This window comes from Tupaia chinensis, unplaced genomic scaffold, assembly GCF_000334495.1.
Source record: "Tupaia chinensis unplaced genomic scaffold, TupChi_1.0 Scaffold000350_1, whole genome shotgun sequence".
Classification (NCBI taxonomy): domain Eukaryota; kingdom Metazoa; phylum Chordata; class Mammalia; order Scandentia; family Tupaiidae; genus Tupaia; species Tupaia belangeri.
In genome coordinates, this window is record NW_006159844.1 from 3217688 (window position 1) to 3243558 (window position 25871).

At 35.1% G+C, this 25871-nt stretch overlaps 1 protein-coding gene and 1 pseudogene across 1 annotated transcript in view; both read right to left on the minus strand.

Annotated features, from left to right (window-relative positions):
• Nucleotides 1-25871, minus strand: part of MIPOL1 (mirror-image polydactyly 1) — a 289171-nt gene that overhangs the window by 78974 nt on the left and 184326 nt on the right. The window lies entirely within an intron of this gene.
• LOC102475923 (TATA box-binding protein-associated factor RNA polymerase I subunit D pseudogene) lies at nucleotides 8681-9970 on the minus strand (annotated as a pseudogene).

The window sequence follows — 25871 nt, forward strand, 5'->3', positions numbered from 1 at the left end:
AAAAAAAAAGTTTCAGGAAAAAAAATATATCTATTAAATGACTGCAGTAGGATATGTAGCCCCAGCTAGGTGCTACTTTATAGGATGCATAAAGTTAGACGTGTGTTCATGGAAATGTGTGTGTCACCTGTGTTTGCTATGAGGGTATTTGGATTGATTAGGATCTTTGGTGATTCAATAAAATGTGGGGGGAAAACAGTATAGAAAGCAAATATAGATACCAGAGACAGTGAGGGTGGAGAGTGGGAGATGGCAGAGGGTAAGAGATAGGGAATCAAGGATGGGAGAAAAAAAGCAAAACATACAGAAAACAAGAAATGGAAGATTATTTGCTGACAATAACATGTTTGTTGATGTGCTTGATTGAGACAATATACAGTGTACTCTGGATGGAAAATCTCATTTTTTATGTTGTAATGATGTACAGTGAATGAATGCAAATAAATAAATTGGAAAAAAAAGAAAAATGGGGTTGAGAATTATCTTGATTATTATGAAAGTTCTAGTAAAACCCTAGAAAACATGAAAAAAGTATCTTGTCTGAGCACAAACTTTATCTTTTTCAATTATGTGAATTTTTGGCAAACAGTGCTAGTGTGAATTTTGGCAGTTTTCATTTAGGTTATAAAACAAATTAGATTACGAAAGAAAATTAAAAGACTACCTGCTCAGTACCTTGTATACTTTGAAGATAGCACTTCTAAAAAGGGGTGTGCTTTGCTTACCTACGGCATTGAGATTTTCATAATAAAAGTTTTTGGTCTCTTTCAATTTCTCAGGTTCTCAAGGTATGTAAAATTACTCAATAGGACTTTTTTTTAACTACATAAAACTGAAAGTAGACAGTCTCCTTAGACACACACCTATGGTTACCATTATTGGTGGCCATTAAAAATATTTAAAGGTTGGCCTATAAAATTATTTTCTCAAAGTATGGGATAAAAAAAATTTCCTTCTTTAATTTAGAAACACACTGAGGACAAAAATATTATAAGCTTTTCTCTAAGGAGCCTGGAAAAGAATGACCTGCCCAGGTTGTTTGATGGTACATGTAGGCTATGACAAATCATTCTACAATAAAAGCAAAACAAACAAAAACCAAAAATAAACCATTATTATTATTATTATTATTATTATTTTAAATAAGACTGTTTCTAGAATTCAAAGAAATGTCACCCAAAAGGGCAAATGTATTAATTTCTTTGGTTGTTGGAACAAAGTACCACAAATAAGATGGCTTAAAACAACAGGAAATATTCATTTTCTGTAAAGCAAAGTCCAAAATAAAGGTGTTGGTAGGGTGGGTTGCTTCTGGAAGCTCTGAGGGAGACACTCATGCCTCTCTTCTGGCTTCTGGTAGTTACTATCAGTCCTTGGCATTCCTTGGCTTTTAGACATACCATTCCAATCTCTGCCTCTATCATCACAAAGCTTTCTTTCCTGTGTTCTTTGTGCTTGTATCCAAATTCTCCTCTTTTTATATGGACGGACACCAGTCATTGGATAAGGGCCCACCCAGATACTGTATAATCTCATTTCAACTTGATTACATTTATAAAGAGCCTTATTTCCAAATAAGGTTATTTAACAGTTACCAGATGTTAGGATTTGAACATATCTTTTAGAGAGATACAATTATACCCACTATAGGCAGCCTAATTAAGGAAGACCTTCTCAATTTTTTAGTAAACAAACTTATTTGGTATCTATTTTGGATTTAAATAAATTCAGATGACTTCTATGCTCAAGTGATGCTGAAAAATCCTCTAAAAGGGCTCAACATCCACTCATGATGAAAATTTCTAGTAAAAGCCAGTTTCATGATCTGATGCCTAAGGCAGCCAGACTCCACGTGGGATGACCATGTGGTTTGAGTCCCAGACCCATTCACTTGAGACATATGCCAGGTGCATGTGCAAGGGAGAAATGGACGGGGGCCAGCAGTGTGACCATTCCCCATGGAGTGTACTTTCTTCTCTCCCTCTATTTGCCTTTCTGGCAAGCTTACCTTCTCTCTAACAACAACAATAAAAATATCTGCAACAAACTGAAGAATTTTAGAGAAAAGAACTTCCTCATTATGATAAAGGACATCTACAAAAAATTGTGCCAACAACTTACATAAAGGAAAGGGACTGAATGGTTTCAAGACCAGGAACCAAGCAATGATATCTGCTCTTACCATTCTTAAATATAAGTTCTAGTCAGTGCAATAAGGAAAGAAATAAAAGGCATTCACGTTGGAAAGAAAAAATAAAAATGTCTCTGTAGATGATATGACTAAATCGAAAATCTCATGTAATTCTTAAAAAACAACTGAAGAACTAATAAATGAGTTCATCAAAGTTGTAGGATACACAATAAAACAAATCAAAGTCAATTGTATTTTTATATACTAACAACATACAATTGAAAGCCAACACTTAAAAAACAAATATTGCCAGTTCCAATACTGCCAACGCATTAAGTACTTAGTTGGAAATCTAACGAGACACATACAAGATCTGTATGCTCATAACTATGTGATGTCAATGAGAGAAATCAAAGACCTAATTGATTGGAGACACATACAGTGTTCACAGTTGAAAGACTCACTTCTCTGTTCTAACGCGCACACACACACACACACACACACACACACACATTTATATATATAAGATTTTATATATATAAAATCTTTAACGACCAGCAATAAATACACATGTGTCTGTATATGTGTGTGTGTGTGTGTGTGTGTGTGTGTGTCTATGTGTATGTGTAAGTTTCTACAAAGTAAGTTTCTTAAGTGACAAGCTCATGGAACAAAACAAACTCCAAACTCCTTAATTTTTGACAAAGAATTAATGTCAAAGTCCAGCTTTTACTGCAGCAATATAGAATTATTATATAATTATAAAATATAAATATATCATAATTTATATTATATATAATAATATATTATTATATATATATATATTTTTGCCATAGGGTGTGTGTGCACTCATCAGAGAGAGAGAGAGAAAGAGAGAGAGAGAGAGAGAAAGTGAGAAATCACCCCTTGGGGTGAGTGACCATGCCACCAATCCCTTCTCCTCCATTTTCCTCTTGGGATTCGGGCATGTACATATACCAAGAGTGATTTTCAAGCAACCAGGTTGGGACTTGAACTGAGATTGGCCATGTAGGAGTCCAGCGCTTTACCACTTCTTGGCGCCAGAATTTTTAATACCTCTACAGGTGATTGTGGGACACAGCCAATTCACAGATAATCATTTGGCAACCACTGTCATAACAAAAAAGATAGGATTGAGGGCAGGAGCAGATGCAACAGTCCTAAATAAGAACAGCAATACTATTTTCTTTGAGGCTGAAAGAAGGGAAAAGATGATAGGTTGACAATAATTTATTATTTAGAGATATTTTTGTCATAGAGTGCCTGTGCTCACCAGAGAGACAGAGAAAGACAAAAAGACAGAAAGCAAGAAATCACCCCCCAAGGAAGGATGGCCACACCATCATCCCTTCTCTTCCATTCTTCTCTCGGGATCTTGGGCAAACATACACATGAACCCAACGTGAGCTTTAAGCCACCTGTCTGGGACTCCAAAGATGGTTGACTATGTGGGAGTCCAGCGACATAACCATTATGCCATATGCTGGCCCCAACAGTTCATATTTATTTTCTCTTGTAAGAAAGATAGAATCTCTGAGAGAGAGTGAGGGGAAGAATACTAGGGTGAGAACTCCAAAAGAACAGTGAAAGTTAGCGATGGCTGCTATGGAGATCACTCCGAAAGAATCGCTAAGGGGCACAAAGGACAAAAAAAGCCTGAAGATAAATCCATCATCACACCAGTAGGATAAATTGGGAGATTATTTTTCATAGCAGCTTAGATTTAATAGTGGAGAGGATACATTGCAGTTACATTGAAACTGCCTAAACAACATAAAGGAGGTAAGTTTGTGATGAGATGAGAATTTAGACTACATCAGAACATCCCTTGTACCACAGTTTCTTGAGCTGAGATATAAGAGACTGGTAACAGGAAATGTTAACTTGAAACAAAGGGTCCCTTGGTCATATAAGTATCCCTACTGAATTTTAAATCTCTCTTTCAGAGATGTGCAATGAGAGTCTGGCAGGTGGCGTGGTGGTTAAAGGTGCTGGATTCTGACATGGCCAACCATGGTTCAAGTCCTGGACCTGGTGGCTTCCTTTCTCACTTTGTCTCTTTCTCTATCACTGGTCAAATTGGAAAATAATAGTAATAATAATAGTAATAATAAATAAAATAATTCTGAAAAAAAAGAGATGTGCAATAAACAACAGACTATTAGAAACTTTGAGAAATCACACAGAAAAAAAGGAAATTTGTTTAATTTTATTTCCTGTGTACACAAACTTATTTCTGAGGGAAGACCATTTCTCAACACATGTATTATGACATTGTCTCATGACAGTACTGTCAGTTTTGGAAACTGCAATAAAATATCTACCTACCACATAATCTTTGGTCCACTTAATGCAACATATCCAAGAAAAACTTCCAATATTACAAAGATTTTCAAATATTCATAAGTGAGTCACTAGGTAGAAAACCATCTATAGTTATCCAAATATATTTTTATATAGCTGTTTAAAGGTTTGTTTCTTTCTTCCATGAGTGAGTGAGTGAGAGAGACAGAGACAGAGAGATAGCACCCTTAACACAGTCTTGACATTGTGATCCACCCCCAGCCAGCTTTGGATTGCAGACATGCACACATCTAGCGGTCTTAGTGAGGTCTCCAGATGCAAACCCAGAACTTTCCTATGTGTGCTGGGCTTAGAGAGCAAGATGTTTTACCACTGTACCATCATCAGGTCTCCCTTTTATGTACGTTTATTTTTAAAAAAATATTTATTTCATCTTATTTAATATTATTTAATTTGCTATAGGCCATATGAGCTTACAAGGGAGAGAGAGAGAGAGAAAGTGAGAAAGCAAACTGCCTGGTCCTGGACTTGAACCATGGTTGGCCATGTTGGAGTGTCCAGTGCTCCAACTGCCACGCCCTCGGCTGGTCCCCACCTGTTATATAGATTTTTAATGTAGAGCTAATAATAATGTTGGACTTAGCATGAAGACATCCCGAATACCTACAAAGTAAGTTTCTTAAAGACAAGCTCATAGAACAAAACAAACTCCAAACTGCTTAATTTATGACAAAGAATTAACATTGAAGTCCAACTATTATTGCAGAGATTGGCATAAAACAAGTCTTCCTTGATCTACTTCAATTAATTTTGTTATTAGATTGTTGTAGATAATAAACAGTTAAAGAAATGAAAGAGAGGAAGAAAATAAGACTGTAGATTTTTCTTTCTGGCAATGCATTTTTGGCAGAATTAAAGGCTGAGGTCAGTAATCTGCATCCCTATTTTACTGGAAGATAGAGGTAGGATCTGTCTACAGTGAGGCCTGTGGAACTAGGGAAGAATTTTTAACATGTTCTGAGGTGATCTGGCATAAGCTTACCATAAGCAGAGTGAAGGATATGCAATCTTACAAATTAAAGTGAGAGGATGAAAATTGCCATAGATACTGTTTCTATTTTCTTATATTTCATTCCTTATTCACTCATTAAACTGGTATTTGCTCCCGTCAAACTATGAAAAGTTAAGGTGAAAACACTGGTTACATGCATAAATACACATCTTTATATACTATGTGTGTGTGTGTGTGTGTATATATATATGTGTGTGTATATATATATATATACATACATATATATAAAGAATTATTCTTTTAATTTCATTTGTTATTATTATTATTTTTTAATTTGACCAGAAAGAGAAAGGGAAAGGGAGAAAGTAGGCCTCCAGGTCCAGGACTCGAACTGCAGTCGACCATGTGTGACTCAGGCTCCTTGAACCAACACACCACTTGCCAGCCCCATGTACACTATATATTTTAAAATATTTTCTTCCTTGACTCATAGCAAGGACCCTGAATGCAGCAAAACGTCTTGAAATTTATCTAATTACTTCAACTTCCTCACCACACAGTTTCTCTTCAGTGTACTCTTGAAAGTCTTCATATCCATTGCCCCACTGAAACTGCCCCAACTGAAGTCACCATGAACCTCCACATAAGTTTGAATTCATATGTCTTCATTCTCTAGATGATGATACAGCAATTGAGAGTTGATCGCATTTACTTTGATTTGTAGTTTTCCTTGGTTTCTGAGATACTCTATACCCTGGTGTCTGTCCTAACTGTCCTTTTCTGGTTCCTATCCTCCCCCTCACTCCAGTATATTGGAATGACGCACAGCTCCATACTGCTCCTCTTCTCTAGCTGTAGTCATCCAATAAATACTCTGATCAAGTTCCATATCCCATATACATAGATGACTCAAAAAATTTATGTCCCCTGCTTTGGCATCTTCTCAGAGAATTCCAAACTTCTGTACCTAACTGCCCACCATGATATGTTCACTTAGATGTCTAATGTTTAAGACTAATATAAACCAAAGACATTCAAGTTCTAACTTCACTAAATTTCTTCTCATCTTCCCCACCTCAGTTCTGGTACCACCATTTGGCCAACCAAAAGCCAAAACATCTCAATTCTTCTTTTTCCTTTAAGCTACCCATCCAAACTCCTCAAGGAATACTGTCACCATCACTGCCATATCCACACACACTACAAAACACAATACATCATAGTATTTCTGCTGTTGATAGGAAATCTTAAACCCATCTTCTGAGCTTCTCTACTTCTAACATCCTAATTTAAGCCACTATCACCTCTCGCCTAACTTAGTATAATTGTCTCCTAATGGCCTTCCCTGCTTCCATTCTTACTCCTCTACAAATTCTAGCTCATAGTAGTAAAAGTGATCATCTTAAGCCTTAACATATCATTCATTTGTTATCAACCACCACTGATTTACACATCATAAAATCCAAAGTATATCACTGATTGCAAAGGACGTTATAAAAACATAAAAAGGCCCTAGCTTACCTTTTATATCTAAATTTGCATATTTATTCACTCTTCATTCACTATGTTCTAGTAATACTAGATTGCTATTTTTTTTCTATTTGTTCTACATATCACATACCTTCATGCTTCAGAGTACCAACTTATCTACTCCCTCTCCCTAGAATGCTCTTCCTATAGATCTTTGTCTGGCAGGCTCACTACTGTCATTTGGCTGTTTCTGTTTCAGCTTCTTACTTTACTTTGGATGATTTAATTCTATTCCTTTGGATTATTTTCCCTCTCCATTAGTTTTTTGGTCTACCATTTAATATCCTTTTCATGGCTATCTTAGGAATTTGAACTTGTCTTCTTGACTTCTGTTTAATATATATTATTTAGTTAGATATACAAATAACTATTTAGAATAGTTATTTTATAACTTCTCCAATAAGCCTACAATCTTAGAATATTTTAAGCCCATTAACTTCTTGCAGGCTCTTCAGTTATTTTTTCTCATCCATTTCATTACACATACATTTTTAAACCCCAGAAGACATTATTATTACTGCTTTTGAATAGGCTACTTTCAGTTAATATTTTAGTATTTGCCAACACATTTAACCTTCTTCTGCTCGATTTCTTTCTACATTTCTGTGTTTATGTGTGTTATCATTTTCCATTTTTCTAAAGAATTCCATTTACTATTTCTTTCAATGCATATCTGTAAGTGATAATTTTCTGTTTTCCCTTGTTTGAAATATGTTTATATTTCACATTCCACTTTGAAAAATATTTAAACTAAGTATAGAATTTTATGCTGGCAATTTTTTTTCAATTTACTTTTTTTTTTGAAAGAGGAAGAGGAAAAGAGAGAGATAAATACCTTTCAAAAGGGTTCCATGCCATGATCCTCTCCACAGCCTTACCAGCCAGCAAGGATCATAGGCATGCACATGTACTCTTAGTGTGTATAGGTTGATCCAGGAACCAAACCTTGATCCTCATATGGCCTCCAGCATTGCAGAGCATTGCAATACTGCTGAGACTTGTGGCTGGCTTCTCAATTGTTTTTCAGAGCTTTAACAGTACTAACAATTATTTTTAGTCCTTGTACTATCTTTTGCCTTCCATTATTTCATTCTATCTTTTCCTTTTGTAATTTACCAGTTGGCATGTGTACTTGCTAGAAAAGATAGAGAGACAGAAAGAGAGGGAGAGAAATCACTTCTCCCAATGGGGCATGGTCACATCACAATCTCTTCTATTTCAGTTCTCCATCCTGTTGGGTTTTTGGGCACATGTGCACACATGCCTGGTGTGTTTTTCAAGTCACCAGGGCCAAGATTCAAACAGCAGTTGGCCATGTGGGATCTATCTCCGTTAACCGCCAGATTATGGAGACAGGCTTCCATTATTTTTATTGAGAATTCAGCAGTCAGTATTACTGTTATTCTCTAGCTATGCACCCCACCCCCATCTTCTGTAAGATTTACTCCTATCTCTGAAGTATATTACTTTAATCATGTTGTGTCCATGTGTCATTTTCTCTTCTTTATCTTACTTGTAGTTCTTAGAACTTCATGAATTTGTGGTTTGAAATTTCTATCAGGTTTGCAGAAATCTTGGATAAAATCTGTGTGTGTGTGTGTGTGTGTGTGTGTGTGTGTGTGTGTGTTTGTGTGTGTGTGTGTTTGTTTGTGTGGCAAGAGGTTTTTATTTGGGTCAGGAAGGGCTTTCTTTAGAACTAAGTTCTAGGTGAGGCTTGTGCATGTGTTCTGCTCCTGGTAGGGAGGGACACATGCTGTATGGGTCCAAATATTTTCCTCATTTTGAAGTGGTTGCCAAGGTCAGGAGAGTCTGTCTTGAAGCTCTGAGTCAATTAAAATCATTATCTTCTCTTCCTTGAATGTGGTGAGGTCAGGAACATTGGGATGCAATTTCTTTAAATAATTGACTTCGGGCCCCTAAAAGACTTTTAGCATGGCTGCATCTGCCTGGTTTTTAAATTGACACCCTCTACACAGGAAATCAGTTCAGACTTGTTCCTCAACATCTGTGGGATGTGGTAATACCTTCTTTTCCACTCATGTTCCTCTCTTTTCAGGCCATTCAGTCTTTGGCCCAGTGTTCTTGGACTTTGCAGCTGTCTTTTTAGACAAAGCAGGTTCTTTAGTATTATTCTCTTGTCCTAAATATACATTCATCTTCTTAGAAATTAGGAATTCAGAACCTATTATAAAACAACTATCGTCTACCAACTTGATATCACATTCATCATCAGGCTCAAGATTTATTGCTTCATCTGTTACTGGCTCTTCAATTGGAAAAATGGATCCATCATCATCCAAATATTTGTATCTATGACTATCAAGATCTTCTTTTTCTAAATCTTCACCAACATTCATTTTATTCAAGGATTCCTTAAGGTGGTGTTCATATTTCAGCTTTTCAATGCAGTTAAAAAATCTTCTGGCAACAGCTTGCTCAAAAGTTAAAATTTTTCTCCATGGTAATGGGTTTCTTCTAGTCTATAATTCTGTAAATTTATGGCCTTTGCCTCTAACTTGTTTCTTGTCTATCTGTGACCGTCTAGTATTTTTCCCTCCTTTAGGTCTTCCTCTTGGTCTTCCTGTTGGCTTGTATTTTCTTTTCTTGAATCTTTCAAAAATAGCTTTTAAAGTCAATGGTTTTGGTTCTAAAGATGAGCCACTTGATGAATCTTCTTTAATGTTCTCATATTAATAAACACATTTTTGAGTTGGGTTCCTTTGCCTCCATTTAGGTGAGGAAGGAACACACTGTGTTTTAAATAAGCTGCTACCAGACCAGAAGCTATCACTTTGATTTTCAGATTCTACAGTAGAATCAGATGTCGTGTAGTCAGGTGAATCCATTCCTGATGTAGTCTTCAAATTTATGCATCACTTTCTCTCTCTGCTTTAGTTTCCTCCACAGACGCGTGGGAGGAAAGGGTAGACAAAATCTTCTTGACTATCGCTCTGTCTCACTGTATTCCTCATCTCCTTCAGAGACTCCAATTACCCATATTAAATATATTGGACTATTTGAGTCCTACTGTCTCTTTGGCTATGCTCCCCATCCCAAATTCCTTTTAATCTGTGTCACAATTTAAAATTGTACTGTTTAATTGTTATTGAGTTTATTAATCATGAGTTCTGTTGCTAAATCCATACCATAAATTTATAATTTCAGATGTGTTCATTGGTACTAGAATTTCTATATGATTCTCTTAAAGTAATTGCAATTTTCTAGTGAAATGCTTAATATTTTCATCTATTTTTGCCTTCATTCCCTCTGCATTTTTGAATAATTATAGCTATTACAAAGCCCTTGTCACATAGCTCTAATATTTGATCAACTTTGACTCAGTTTTTATAATATGCATTTCTCTCCATTCTAATACTGTGCCCTTCTCTTTTTGTATGTAGTAATTTTGAATTGTAGTCTCTCATTGGATACAAAATTATTATACAGATTCCAGATAGTACTTCTCTAGAAACTTTAGCTTTAACTTCTGCCAGACAGGTGGACTGGAGGCTGAAGTTTTTAATTCAATTAAGAACTGCACAGTATAGATGCCAGTTTGTAGCCTCTAGTTCTCATAAACATCTGTAAAATTTATCCTATTTTCAGAGATTTCTACTTAAATTTTAAGCTAACCTATGCAGCCCCAGAAATCTTAAAGGCTCTGCTGGATGTGTGTTGGATGTTCTCTCCCCTTGTCATCAGCCAAAAATCTGCTGGTTGTTCTGTGCTCTGGTAATGGCTCTCCATGAGTACACAACTGGAATTTTCAAATTTCTGATTGCAGGTAATCAACAAATGTCCACAGCATAACAGTGATTACAGAAATGATTTCTCCCTTCAGATTCTTCACTTCTATTGTCTTAGCCGCTCTAGTCTTAGTGCCCCAACAACTCTCTGATACCTTTACAAAACGGATTTTAGGGACCGGCAGGTGGCGTAATGGTTACATTGCTGAACTCCCATAGTGGACCGCTTACAACACACCAGGTGCATGTGTGTGTGTGCCCAAAACCCCAAGAGGAGAATGGAGAAGGGACTGTGGCGTGGCCATCCTCCCAACAGGAGATTTCTCACTTCCTGTCTCTCTCTCTCTCTCTGGTGAAGGCACATGCTCTATATCAAAAATCTCTCTCTCTAAAGGAAAAAAATGGATTTTAAGAGGCAGCAGATGGTGTAGTGATCAAGGTGCTGGACTCCCACATGGTTAACCACAGTTTTAGTCTTAGACCTGGTGGCTTGAACTTGTACTGGATGTGTGTGTGCACATGCCCAAAATCCCAGAAGGAGAATGGAGGAGAAGGGATTGAGGTGTGGGCATCCCCCCCTGGAGTGGTGATTTCTCATTGCTCTCTCACTGTCTCTCTTCTTCCCAGCAAGTTCATGCACCCTATGGAGAAAGAAAAAGAAGAAGGAGAAGGAGAAGAAGAAGGAGAAGGGGAAAGGGAAGGGGAAGGGGAAGGGGAAGAGGAAGAAACTTTAAAAAAAAATTATTTTGTTAGTTCTCAAGAAGAATGCTGCTGTGTTCCATCTAGCCACTCCAGTCCATTCAGAAGTAGAGCTAAAGTCATTTATTTTTAAAAATATACTTTTGTCATGAATAAGAAATTCTCAAGAACCAAGAATCAAGGCGTAGAAGTTAGGATACAGATAAGTACTAAAAATTTGATAAAAAGGGACTAGCAGATGGTATAATGGTTATGCTGCTGAACTCTCACGTAGTCAACCACAATCTGAGTTCCAGATCTGGCGGATTAAACCTCACTCTGGGGTAAGACCAGCACATGGTGTAATGGTTACATCACTGGACTCTCACGTAGTTGATCCTAGTTCGAATCCCAGATCCAGCAGCTTAAAATTCATGCCAGGTACATGTGTGTGCAAGCCCCAAATCCCAAGAGGATAGTGGAAAAAAAGGGATGGCAGCATGGCCATTCCCTTGCAGGGTGATTTCTTGCTCTCTGTCTCTCTTTGGTGAGTGCATGCTCCCTATAGCAAACATTTCTCTAAAAAAATTGATAAGAAAAAGAACAAAGAGAGACTCAAACTATCAGACTGTCAAGGAATGTAACTGGAAAACAAGTTTATATGTACTTCATATAAACCATGTGATCAGGAACAATATGTAAGTATAACCTATAAATGTGTAACATCTGAGATTATCTTTCTTTATGAGTGGAAAAGGTAAGGGATAGAAACTAAATTCTGTTTTGCTACATGCCAGCATACATTTTTAATTATATAAAGATTACATATTATTATAGGTAATGTTAATAGTTTTTGGTTTATTTGTTTTTGCCACTCTTTGTTCTTTATTTCAAATTCCTTTTAGAACATCATCCTTTCCCCAATCATAACCTAATTTTAGGGGAATACCTAGATTTTCCTAAGTCAGTTGGTAATTCTCATTCCTTTGACTACAAGAATTATTTTAGAGTTAAGTGAATAAGCACATAACCCTTAGGCGTTCAGTTCAAGTTAATACAACTTTATATGACAATTTCTGTTTTTATTTTGATAAATAACTTATTCTTTCCTTCTAGATTTCAACTGAAAGTAAGAAGCCTAAAGCTTCTACCTTCATACTATAGGAAAATTAAGTCAAAACACAGATTTGAGCAAAAACCCCCCAGAAACAGAACAAAAGCTTTTGGGTTCTAAGCAAGATTCTTCTGAAGTTCAAAGAATGAACTACTCCTATACATTAACTAATGTTATACCTAACAGAAAATGTAAATAAGCTTGTAGTAAAAACAAACAGATCGGTAGTTCTGGGACTGGAAGCATAGGTAAACCAGAAACCACTATAAACTATATTTTGGTGGGATGATAAAAAGGATCTGTACTGTCATTACGGTGGACACATATCTGTCAAATGCATTGAACAGTATACCTTCAAAGGATGTAATTCATTGTATGCAAATTATACCTCAATAAAGTCAACTGAAACAAAAATAAAACAAACAGAAAGTAATCTCTGTAAGTTAGCCCTATCCTTGCTCTTTTCACTTATGTGAACATTAAACTTCATCTTGGCTTAAGCAGTTTGGGGTATAGTTTTCAGTCCCTTGAAACAAATAATATCTGATATGTTACATTTACCACAGCAAGCTAATGTATTAATAGATTTTTGAAATACTGTCAATAATGGTTGGAACAGAAAAACAGGCAATCAATGACTCACTTTCTTTTCTTTTCTTTTTTCTTTTCTTTTCTTTTTTTTTTTTTTTGTGAGAGGTTATTGCTATAGGGCGTGTGCGCTCGCCAGAAAGACAGAGACATAGAGACAGAACGCGGCGAGAAATCACCCCCTGGGGGGATGGCCACGCAACAATCCCTTCTCCTCCCTTCTCCTCTTGAGATGTTGGACATGCACGCACATGTGCCAGGCGTGAGGTTTTTTTTTTTGTTTTGTTTTGGTTTTTTTTGAGAGGTTTTCGCTATAGGGCACGTGCACTTGCCAGGCAGACAGAGAGAGACATTGAGACAGAAAGCGAGAAATCACCCTCCAGGGGGGATAGTCACGCCGCAATCCCTTCTCCTCCATTCTCCTCTCAGGATCTTGGGCACACATGTACACGCGCCAGGCGTGAGTTTAAGCCACCGGGTCTGAGACTCGAACTGAGGTTGACTACATGGGAGTCCAGCAACACAGCCATTATGCCAACTGCTGGTCCCAACTCACTTCTTTTTTATTTACTTATTTATTTCTTCATTTTTGTTTTTGCAATAGGGTGCATGCACTTGCCAGAAAGAGACTATCAGAAGGGAACCAGCAGTTAGCGTAATGGCTATGTCGCTGGACTACCACGTGGTATACAGTGGTTCGCGTCCTGGACCCGGTGGCTTAAAACTCACACCAGGTGCTTGTGCGTGCGTGCCCAAGATCCTGAGAGGAGAATGGAGGAGAAGGGATTGTGGCATGACAATCCCCCCTGGGGGGTGATTTCTCGCTTTGTGTCTCTATGTCTCTCTCTGTCTGTCTGGCGAGCGCACGTGCCCTATAGCGAACACCTCTCCAAAAAACAAAAAAAGAGACTATCAGAAAGAGAGAAAGGTGAAAAGTAAGAAATTAACTTTCAGGGAGGATGGCGACAACATAAAATCCTGTCTCCATTATTCTCTCGGGATTTGGGGCACACACACACACACACACACGCACACACACACACACACACACACACGCACACACACACACACACACTGTGAGGTTTTCAAGCCACTGAGTACAAGACTTGAACCGCTGGCCATGTAGGCTCAGTGGCCCATGCCATCTGCTGGTCCTCAGTTTTCTTTTTAAAGAAACAATACAATTCTCTAACAATGCTAAATAACTCAAGTTTTATTTTGAGTCTTTTCTAAGAGAAGAGACCAACAATGTTTCTTAAGCTATTATACTTCATAGGAATTGTTAGATCATGTTTTTCCAAATCAATGATTGAGAATTTTTTTCTGTCCACTTTACTTATAATTGGATAAGGGATAGTATATAGTTCTGCAAGTACCTTATTAAACATTTACATAGTCTAAAGTCATATCCTTGGCTTTCTGTCCTCTTAGTTCAGTGATCTTAATTTATAACTCAGGTCTTTTATTAAGAGTATCTTTTGGATCTTAAAGTTTTCCAATTTATACTTTAAAGTTGCATGAAAAAAATAACAGTTTTGGAGATACAGAATTGTAAAGAACCCACTACTTGATAATAAACAACTTTCAAAACACAAGATTGATAGCTGTAATTCTGTGAAACTGCCCAATAGGCATAGAGAACTTACATGTAGGAAAGTTAAAAATATGCTTGAGACTGATACATGTTAAATTTTTGTTAGGGAATTACAAATCTTATGTAACACAATAAAGTGAGTATATATTAATGAGGCTGAAACTTGGGTCATAGATATGTATTACTACCTAATGGGAATTACCACTAGGACAAAACTGACACACCCGGTGGAAATATTATCTCAAGTTTCACGATTAAGTTAAGCAATTTGAGTTTCTGGAAACAAATGTATTAACAGCCCTAAGAGAATCTTTTCTCCTCTTTACTTCCTTATTGTTAGTCACAAAAAAGTGTAAAAATGGAAAACTTTAAATAAAAATATTTTTTTCTCAGTAGTTTCACCCAACCAAAATAGTTCTTCTGATTTAAGCTAAATTATATAAATACAGTACTATAAATCCGTATTAATATGTATTAGTTATTTGTTATAAAATATATGCCACTTAAAATACATTTACTGCTTTTCCTATGTTTAAAATCACTTTTTGGACTGGTCCTGAAGCATAGTAGTTAAGTATCGTGCACTGGGAATGAGATCCCATATGCTTCTCCATGGTTCAAATCCTGGCCCCAGAGGCCTTAAAAACAGCTAAGGATAAGTGCATGCAGGCCTCAAATCCTGATGGGATGGAGAAATGAAGGGGAAAGAACTGTGGTGTGACTACATCCCTCTAATTGGGGGTGTTTTCTCTCTCTGGCAAGTGTACCTGCCCTCCAACAATAAAAACAAAAGCAAAACAATAATCCTTTTTCTCCTTCTTTAAATGCTTTCAAATTTATTTTTCACAATATCACCTTATAGGTAATATACACTATTATTACATGTATACATGATTTCTTTAGAATACTGCCTATAGCCGAGCAGTCTTCACCTACATAGATGCCTATGCTAAATTATTCAGTTTTTGCATGAAATACTATGCTTGTAACTTTTATGCAATAATACAAGTCAAATGTATTTTAGATTATATAATAGATACAGTGTAAACTGCCTTTCTGGAAAAATGAGATAATTGTCATTTATATTTCAAATTCATTGAGAAGCTGAGATTAGGATATCTATATGTGTAGCCATCCTAGAGCCTCATCTACATTGTTAAAATATTATTTATATTTAAAACGAATAAAATCACTTATTGTTAGACATTGTTTAATACCTAACATGGTGACTTGTACTAACTAAGCACTTAATTCTGTACTAGACTCACTGATTTCCCTGTGATCTACTTTATGAACTGTCTAAACAATTACCTAAATCACTAACAATTATCTAAAGAAAATAAGACCTAGAATAGAGGTGGCTAACCTGGGGCTCATGGATGGGTTTTGGAGGGGAATAAATTCCTTGAAACTATATGTAAATTTCCATGTATATATGCTCTTCTGGGGAGAAGACTCAAAATTTGCACTGCTTTCACAAATGGGTTTCAAATACACAAAATGTTTTTAAAAACCCAGTTACATGGAGAAATAATGATCAATATTCTTGTTAAAAGAATTATTCCTTCACATGACAACCAGATTTGACATTAATTATAATCTCACAAAAATGTGCTGCCACTATAATCAAGAATTTGAATGCAGAAAAAAAATGCACCTCAGAATACATATGTCTGTGTCCACAGTACTAAAGAATTAAAGAGGTTTGGGAAAAAAAAACAAAACAAAGTGAATATATCAAAATAACCCCTCAACTTATGAAACTCGAAAGGCATAGCTAGGAACACCTCAGATAGAGAGAAACAGAGTTTATATAACATATAGGTGTCATTTAAATATCATAAAATAAATATTGAAAAGCACATAATTATCAATTGGAAATACTGGTCACTTCAGCAATGATTGGTCAGTTAAAACACCAACCTATCTCCAAGTCACTAAAGAAGACATAAATAGACCTAAAGGAAAAATTACATTCCTATAAGTATAAAATGTTTAAAAAGCATATAAAACAAAAGAATATAAATATAAACAGAAAAATTGAGACATGTTAGGCCACATTTGATTCATGCAATTTCCATTCGTTTCTACCAAAGCAATATAACCTATCATTTTCATTTTCTAACAAAGTGCTTTCAATTATGAAAGAAAATACATTTGTACAGTAAGACTTAAAACAGTTTTCACCAGCTTTTTCTAGTCAGTGAACAAAAGTCAAAAGATTAATGAGATGATATCTTTAAAAAGACTGACTATGTTGTAGTATAATATATAGATAATATGAATAATTTTTTATGCACATATATATGTGGGGATAAAATGTATAAAATAAGAGAAGGGAACTAAATGCTTGTTAAAAAAAACAAGTTCTTTTTCTGTAATGTAAAAAACCCAGCCGTCATGAAGGTCTGTGTGGTTCTTAGGCCACTTTCAGGCAGATTCTGAAAAGCTGGAAAGTAAACACAGGTGTTTTAAAACTAGAGCTGCTGTCACGGACAACCACAAACACCCTTAACTCCAATGTGGCAACGCCTTTTACCCGCCCTCTGTTTTTTAAAGCAATGCCCGAAAAGAAAATGTCAAATGTTTCACCTTTCAACACCTCAAAATAAGTAAGAGCTTAAAGTATTGTCTCACAAATCTCTAGCAAATAGATAATTTCTTCACTACTTCTAAATGTAGCCAATTAAATAATAATTGTATGAATAAAAAGCAGAATTTCTTAAAGAATTACCATCACCCCAATCTCATATCCCCTTTCCAGCATATTTTATAGCAACTTTTAAGTTTTCAAAAGAAAAATCTTTTGTTTGATCTCACTTAGATTGATCATTCTGTTATGTTAATTTTATAGAAAAAAAATCTGATTTTTTTTCTAGTGAGGTTTAACATACAAACCAGAAATAAAACAAATCTTTTAAAAATGCTGAGACCTAATTAAAATCTATAAAACCCTTTTAGGAAACTATAATAGGAACTTAAATAAGAGCAGAAATCATCATCAACAGAGAAATAAAGAAAACAGGAAGCAAAATAATTCCCAACTCTTATGAAACATGGAGTCAATTTTCAAACACTGACCTATCAACCTAGTCCCTCTAAGTATGTACTATCGCCCCCAAAGAAGGGATAATCATTAGAAATGGATGAGTCACTACCTAACTACTGAATATAAAAACTAAAGTAGAATGAATTCTGTACACTTTACCATAAACATCAATAAATAGGTACTGTTAAGAGAACAGCCAAACCTTTCAGTTCTCAGGTTAATCTTAGAGGTTATTTTGAGAAAACTCCACTGTTGTGCAATTGATATAAGAACTGTTATGTGAAAATACACTTGTGTATTTGATTAATCACAATAAAACATTAGTTGTTTCTCACTGCCCTTAAGCCTCTAATAAAGAGAGATAACTGCCTTTTAAAATGATAAAATAAAAATCAACAGGAATAAGAATTAAAACTGAACAGTAGTTTTATAGCAGTCTCTACATTTTTTTTCAAAAATTTCCTTGAATATTTTATAATTTTTTCTCATATTATCTTTTTTATAAACTGTGAAGAACTGTTCTTAATATTGGAGCTCCATGATATTTGGCTAATTAGAGGCAATCAACTGTAAATGAAAGAAAAGCAAATAAACTTTTTCCATTTTGTTCAGATCCACCCAAGCATTGCTTCATCTCACATGTGAAGGACGTTATATAGCATTAAGAGACAAAATAATGTTAAGTTATGACATAAAACAACAAAGTGAAGAAACTCAGTATTAAGTTTGACGGATTTTAACTGAGTCCACTGTACCTTGGTATTACAACATGCACATGATACCTACGGGCACAAAGGAGCAAGGAAAGGGCAGTGTGTCAGCCTTAGAAGTTAATTTCCTTGCTTTTGTTGGTTTATATTACCATCTAATATTACGTAAACAATCCGTTTCTAGGCAATTTATTTTTTTTCTCTACCATGATGAGCTGAGTTCATTTATACGTTAAATATCTTTCAGTATATTAAAAATTCAGCTTAACAGCAATAGCAACCGAAGTCCATAAAGGAATGTCACTTAAAAGTTCAATTCACAAAAATATAAGATGTGCAACATTTGCTTAGCTGGAAAGAATGCTATTATTTATATTTTTACAATCTCTCAAAAAGTGAAGATAATTAACACAATAGGATTTATTACATACAAATGATTTACCTTAGCATATTTAGGGCTTCTGAGTAATTCTTTCTCAGTCTTTCTAAAAGTATAACAATGACCTGAAAATTTATGGATCTGGATAAAAATCAATATACGTGACTCACACCACTTAAACTCCAGGAACTATGAGAATAATGTGAATTTTAAAAGAAGAATCTCTGAGTTAAAAGCTGATCATCACATAAAGAAGAAAAACTACAATGGACAAATAAGAGTTTTTCTTTTTTTGGATCACTGTGATTATGACTTAATTTCATTATTCTCTTATTCTACTAAAAATAAATGGTCATCCTAAATTTCAAATGAATAATTTATGTAATAAAACTGAGATAAAATTGTCACTATTAGGAAAAAGGGCAGAAATGCTGGTATCTTGGGAGTGAAATGCAGAAAAATGATTTCGAAGTTAAAATAGCAAGTCTCAGAAGGAAGTAAAGATTTAACTAAACATTCAGAAACCACAAACAATATAGGAAACAGGATACTGGATTATACTGGAAATACTTCCAGTATATAAAATACACCTCATGATTTTGTGAAATGATTAAGGAAATAGAAATAAAAGGTAATATGAATGCCATTCAGATATAATTATGAGTGTGTGAGACTCAAAGTTAACATTTTCTAAAGAAAAGGCTACAAGTTATCAGACTCCTAGAGGCAGATACTCATCTGAAAATACAAATTTTTTCAAGAGTATAAAATAGATCCTAAAACAATAAATGTAATATAAATGTAAAAGAACATAAATGTTGGTAGTATGCTTATTTTATTGAGTTTTAAATATAAAATAATAAATTATAGTATCTTTAAAAAAATGTGCCTATGAATCACTAGGCAAGAGTGATTTTCCAAGATGCCGTTTTTGTTTCAGTTAAAATTAAAATCCACGCTGTCTAATCCTCGGAGTCAATTTGTAATTAAGGGGATTTGACGAGAGACCAGGCACTGAATTAATGATAAAATTTAATATCTGTTTTAATGCATCAACATAACAGAAAAACTAACCAACACTGAACAACACAATAAAGTCATTTTGTTATAGAGGGCACACTGTATCTATGTCAATTTGTGAGTGCTCATTTTTTAAAAATAAGTGTATATGCTAAACTTCTGTAGATGCACTGCCAAAAACTGTGTCTGAAAATCAACACTCATGTCAAAAATAACAATGGAATCAGGATTTATCTGGTATTGAAAAGTACAAATGTAAACAGTTACTTTTATTGAGAATTTTATATAATCTTTAATAAAGGACTCAAATGTTCTCCATATCATGTCTCAAATCAGAACACTGTTACTTCCTAGTTAAATTATGTGTACTTGAAAATTTTAAGTTTTCAAAATGTATTTTTACTTTAAAGTGAGCATGTAATTTTAAAAGATCTATCAAATTAGGTTTCGTAGAATTTTAAGCAACCATCAGGATTTTGACTATACTTTTCACAGTGTTACTATATTGCAGTTCATAAAAAAATTCAACATATCACTTTTTCCAAATTAATTTAGGGCACAACTTTATGTAGAATGTGGTTAATGGGAAGTAGCTAAAACTGAAAGAAAAATTTCATTTGATCAGCATTTCCATGTAGCCCAATCCAGTTACCCCTACAACACCAAGAGAGAACTAAAAAAGACTTAAACCTGCTAATGCCATCAAGAGAGTCATCTCTCAACCTAACACATACTTCAATTAGAAAATGAAACAGAACTAAAAGTGAAAAGTACAACTGGTTTCATTTTAAAAATATAGAATCCACAGACCTAAGAGAATATTGGAAGATATTTTGCCCCTATTTTACTTCATAAACACAAAGTCTTTGTTGGGCAGGTTTTTAAATTCAGATTAAGATACACCAATTCAGTCAGGCTAAGATTTATTATTTTGAAAATATTTTCTTGATGATTCTAATACATGCCTTTGTAAAGAACCATCAACCAACCTATATTCATTATCTAACAACCAAACAACTGGATCTCTGCTAGGAAATGCTTTTAAAACTATCTGGGATATTATTTCTAATATATCATGGATACCTGCTCTTCTCCATCTTATTTGCCACTGTAAAACCCAGAGTCGACAGGACAGGAAAAAAGGGAGGAGATAATGAGGTGAGAGCAGAAGGTAGGAGGAAGCTAGGAATGAAGGTAGTGTTGATGTGGGTAGAAGCAGGAAAGGTGTGAAAGGAAGTCCAGGGAACACTGACACTTTCTCAGATTCCATTTTTTCTCATCAGTGTATTTCCTTAATAACACACTTTCACTGAACCACCTAAATTCCTCTCCAAATTGGCCACAGACATGTGTACTCCAAAGATAAGAATACAGTAGCCAAATTGAAGACACAACATGAGTAGATATTAGCTGCACAAATGAAGTACGCTAATAGATGACATAGGATATTTTGGTCAGAGGAAATATCAAGTCCAAAACCAGGTGACAGAAGACTAGAAAAGGGTTGCAGGATCTAAACAAAGCAGTTCACATAATGATAAATTTGTTTGATGTATCTAAAATTCGATCTGCAAATTTAAAATATAGGCCTTCATTCAACTAGTCATTAAAGTTTTTTTCTGAGTATTGTATAAAATAGTTCCTACAGGGAAGCTTGCTTGTCATGTAATTTTATATTCATATTACTGTTTATCAAAACAAACTATTAAATTCCTAAAATGGTATTATGAACTCAAAATTAGAAAAACATCACTAGTTACCAATGTTAAATGCAATTAAACTGAAGTACTGAAAGTATTACACTTGTAGTTTGCCATTGATAATCTCCACAGTTGTTTCACACGGTAATTCAGCATTCCTTTCATGGCAGAGGTTACCGATTATGGTTATTTCCTTTGCACCTCATTGGTTTTTATCATGTCTTAATAAACTCGGTGAACCTACATGGCTATAATGATTTGGCTACACCGGGTGCTATAATCCATGGAGGCACTCTTCAATGTATTGATAATTATTCATTTCAGAGAGCCCTTATGAATGCTGTCACAGCAGTTCCTCATTTGTTATGCAAAGACTAAACCTGGTCTAGTTGAGAGTTTCTCTTGTAAAGAAAAGCACTCTTGAGAATTCAGATTAAGATACACCAATTCAGTCAGGCTAAGATTTATTATTTTGAAAATATTTTCTTGATGATTCTAATACATGCCTTTGTAAAGAACCATCAACCAACCTATATTCATTATCTAACAACCAAACAACTGGATCTCTGCTAGGAAATGCTTTTAAAACTATCTGGGATATTATTTCTAATATATCATGGATACCTGCTCTTCTCCATCTTATTTGCCACTGTAAAACCCAGAGTCGACAGGACAGGAAAAAAGGGAGGAGATAATGAGGTGAGAGCAGAAGGTAGGAGGAAGCTAGGAATGAAGGTAGTGTTGATGTGGGTAGAAGCAGGAAAGGTGTGAAAGGAAGTCCAGGGAACACTGACACTTTCTCAGATTCCATTTTTTCTCATCAGTGTATTTCCTTAATAACACACTTTCACTGAACCACCTAAATTCCTCTCCAAATTGGCCACAGACATGTGTACTCCAAAGATAAGAATACAGTAGCCAAATTGAAGACACAACATGAGTAGATATTAGCTGCACAAATGAAGTACGCTAATAGATGACATAGGATATTTTGGTCAGAGGAAATATCAAGTCCAAAACCAGGTGACAGAAGACTAGAAAAGGGTTGCAGGATCTAAACAAAGCAGTTCACATAATGATAAATTTGTTTGATGTATCTAAAATTCGATCTGCAAATTTAAAATATAGGCCTTCATTCAACTAGTCATTAAAGTTTTTTTCTGAGTATTGTATAAAATAGTTCCTACAGGGAAGCTTGCTTGTCATGTAATTTTATATTCATATTACTGTTTATCAAAACAAACTATTAAATTCCTAAAATGGTATTATGAACTCAAAATTAGAAAAACATCACTAGTTACCAATGTTAAATGCAATTAAACTGAAGTACTGAAAGTATTACACTTGTAGTTTGCCATTGATAATCTCCACAGTTGTTTCACACGGTAATTCAGCATTCCTTTCATGGCAGAGGTTACCGATTATGGTTATTTCCTTTGCACCTCATTGGTTTTTATCATGTCTTAATAAACTCGGTGAACCTACATGGCTATAATGATTTGGCTACACCGGGTGCTATAATCCATGGAGGCACTCTTCAATGTATTGATAATTATTCATTTCAGAGAGCCCTTATGAATGCTGTCACAGCAGTTCCTCATTTGTTATGCAAAGACTAAACCTGGTCTAGTTGAGAGTTTCTCTTTGTAAAGAAAAGCACTCTTGAGAAAAAAAAATTATTGCTTAACAAGCAAAGCTTGGAATGGGAACAGAAGATGGTAAGAAAATAAGGCAGAATTTCTCTCCATTTCCCTTGCTCGGGAATTTGTGTTCACTTTACATGTTGATGCAGTTCTGTTTTCCAAATGGCTGTTCCAAACTTCAGATTACTCATGGCCTACCTCATGAACATTTAACTCAGCATTCTAAGGTAACTTTCCCAATCCTTCTCAATTTCCCAATTCCAAATTCTTGAAAGAGGAATCTGACTAATCTTTTCAAACCATGCCATTTAGGTCAAGAACTAGCTAGTCTGGGATTACATAGCCATGTATAAAATTTCTTATTGAAGGACAAGGGTTGGGTCATGGGCAAATGAATTTGAGTGGACAACGAAAAAGATTTGTTACACTCTCCATTCTTTCAAATAAATCTTTTTTTAAAAATTACCCTTTATTGCCAGAAAGTACAAACATTCATTAGAGAAAGACAGAGAAACAGAAAGAGATGGAAAGAGAGAAAGCACCCCCAATGAAGCATGGTCATGCCCCACAATCCCTCTCCTTCATTTCCCCATCCTGTTAGGATTTCGAATGCACAGGTGCCCAGCATGTTTTTTAAGCCACTGGAGCCAAGATATGAACAATGGTCAGCCATGTGGGATCCAGGTCCCTTAACCACTAGGCTATGGGGCAGGCCCTAAAGTAATTTATCAGTGATACATCTGCATTGCACTTTAACTCTCCATCTTTTACTTAATAATCAAGCTCATCAAACACTAATACACATTTTTTTTCTGCTTTTAAACTTTCTATTCATTAGTGTCAAGGCTTCCAAAATCACCACTGAACTAAAACTGGGATGATAAAGTTACCACTTGCCTAAATGACAAATCAAATGGACACTTTTGATCTTAATTGATTTCTCTGCAGCATTTGAAAGAGTGGATCAATTCCTTCATGAAATTTTATTTTATTGTTAACTCTGTGACAACACAACCTATTGGTCATCTTCCGATCTTTCTGACAGGTGCTTCACAGTACCCTTTGTGGACTACTTTTTTTACTACACCACTTAAATGTTGGAGTTCATGAGCTTTCATCTTTTTATTTTTCTCCTTATAAATCTGAATTCAGAATATTCCCATATACTTCCATGATTTAAATACAATCCATAGGAGATCTGGTATTACTCTTTCAAACTATTTCTGAACATTGTACTGAACCACTGTATGGTTGCTTATGCATTAAGGGGAAGATTTACACATAACAGAATTTTATCAGCATCTTGCTATGATATGGAAAAGTTAGAAATGATAAAAATGTTTTAAAGCAGAGGACTGAAGGATCAGACAGGGGCATGGGAAGTTAAGAAGGCTGGATCTCATATGGCTGACTGAAGAGTTTGAGTCACAAACCCAGTGGCCTGAAAAACATGCCAGGTATGTATGCCGTGTGCCTGAAATCCGGAAAGAGGGGAAACATGGAGGAGAAGGAACTGCAGTGTGGCCATCCCCCACAGTGGATGCTTTCTCTTTTTTCTCTCTGGGGAATATGTATGCTCCCTGGCAACATTAAAAAAATATATGGGACTGAAAAAATTAAAAGTTATGTTTCAAGGCACTGGGTTCTATAGAATCAACAAAAGGATTAAATAGAGCTGTATTTATAAATACAGAAAGATGTTCATGATGTACTGGTAAATTATTCCATTGAAAAAAAATGTTCATAACAATATTGAGGGGAAAAACATCCTAGAATTACTGGCTTCAATTGATACACATGCCCATTTTTGAAACAACTGCTGTGGCCAAGGACATTTGACATTCCTATCAGCCAGGCATTAAGTTCACAGTAATATCACTTCCAAGTAAAGTATATCTGAGGTTAAAGAAAGGTTGGTATCTTACAGGAGAACCAGAATTATATAAAAATCAGTTGCATGATAAATTAACTGTGAGTATCAATATTACTGCTGAGAAGCACCATTATTCTAGGTTAATATAAAAAAGAAAGGAAAGAAGGAAAGGAAGGAACATGTATAAGAACACACAAAGCTCTGAAGCTTTAAGCAATCCAACAAAGAATATTATACATTGAAAGAATGTGTATGTATAGTCCAAGAAGGTCTAATAGGCATAAATATATGTATGCAACAAACTATAATAAACACAGAAGGTCAATGTAAAAAGCAAATATTCTAAAAATGAGAAAATTATTTTTTAAAATGCAGTAGGAGACTTAGATATAGGGTACTTGAATAATGTGAGTTCAATTGAATAAATACACTGACTCTCACTTGTTACAGAGAATGCCAAAATGTTTAACTTCAGTGAATGAAATCTCATAAAGTAGATTATTTACTTGGCAAGAAATAAAATGTTAATACATTTTTAAATATAGGAATTTCAGTTACATTTTGTAAATTATCCTGGATCAGAGTAAAAATCAATACCAAAACAACATATTTTAGAAAAATATTTTTAAAAATAATTATTTATTAAATTTTATCTATTCATTTATTTATTATTAATTTGACACAGAGAGAGAGAGAGAGGAAGTGAGGAAGCAAGCTACTGGGTCTGGGACCCAAACCTCAGTCAGCCATGTGAGAGTTCAGCACCTTAACCACCACAC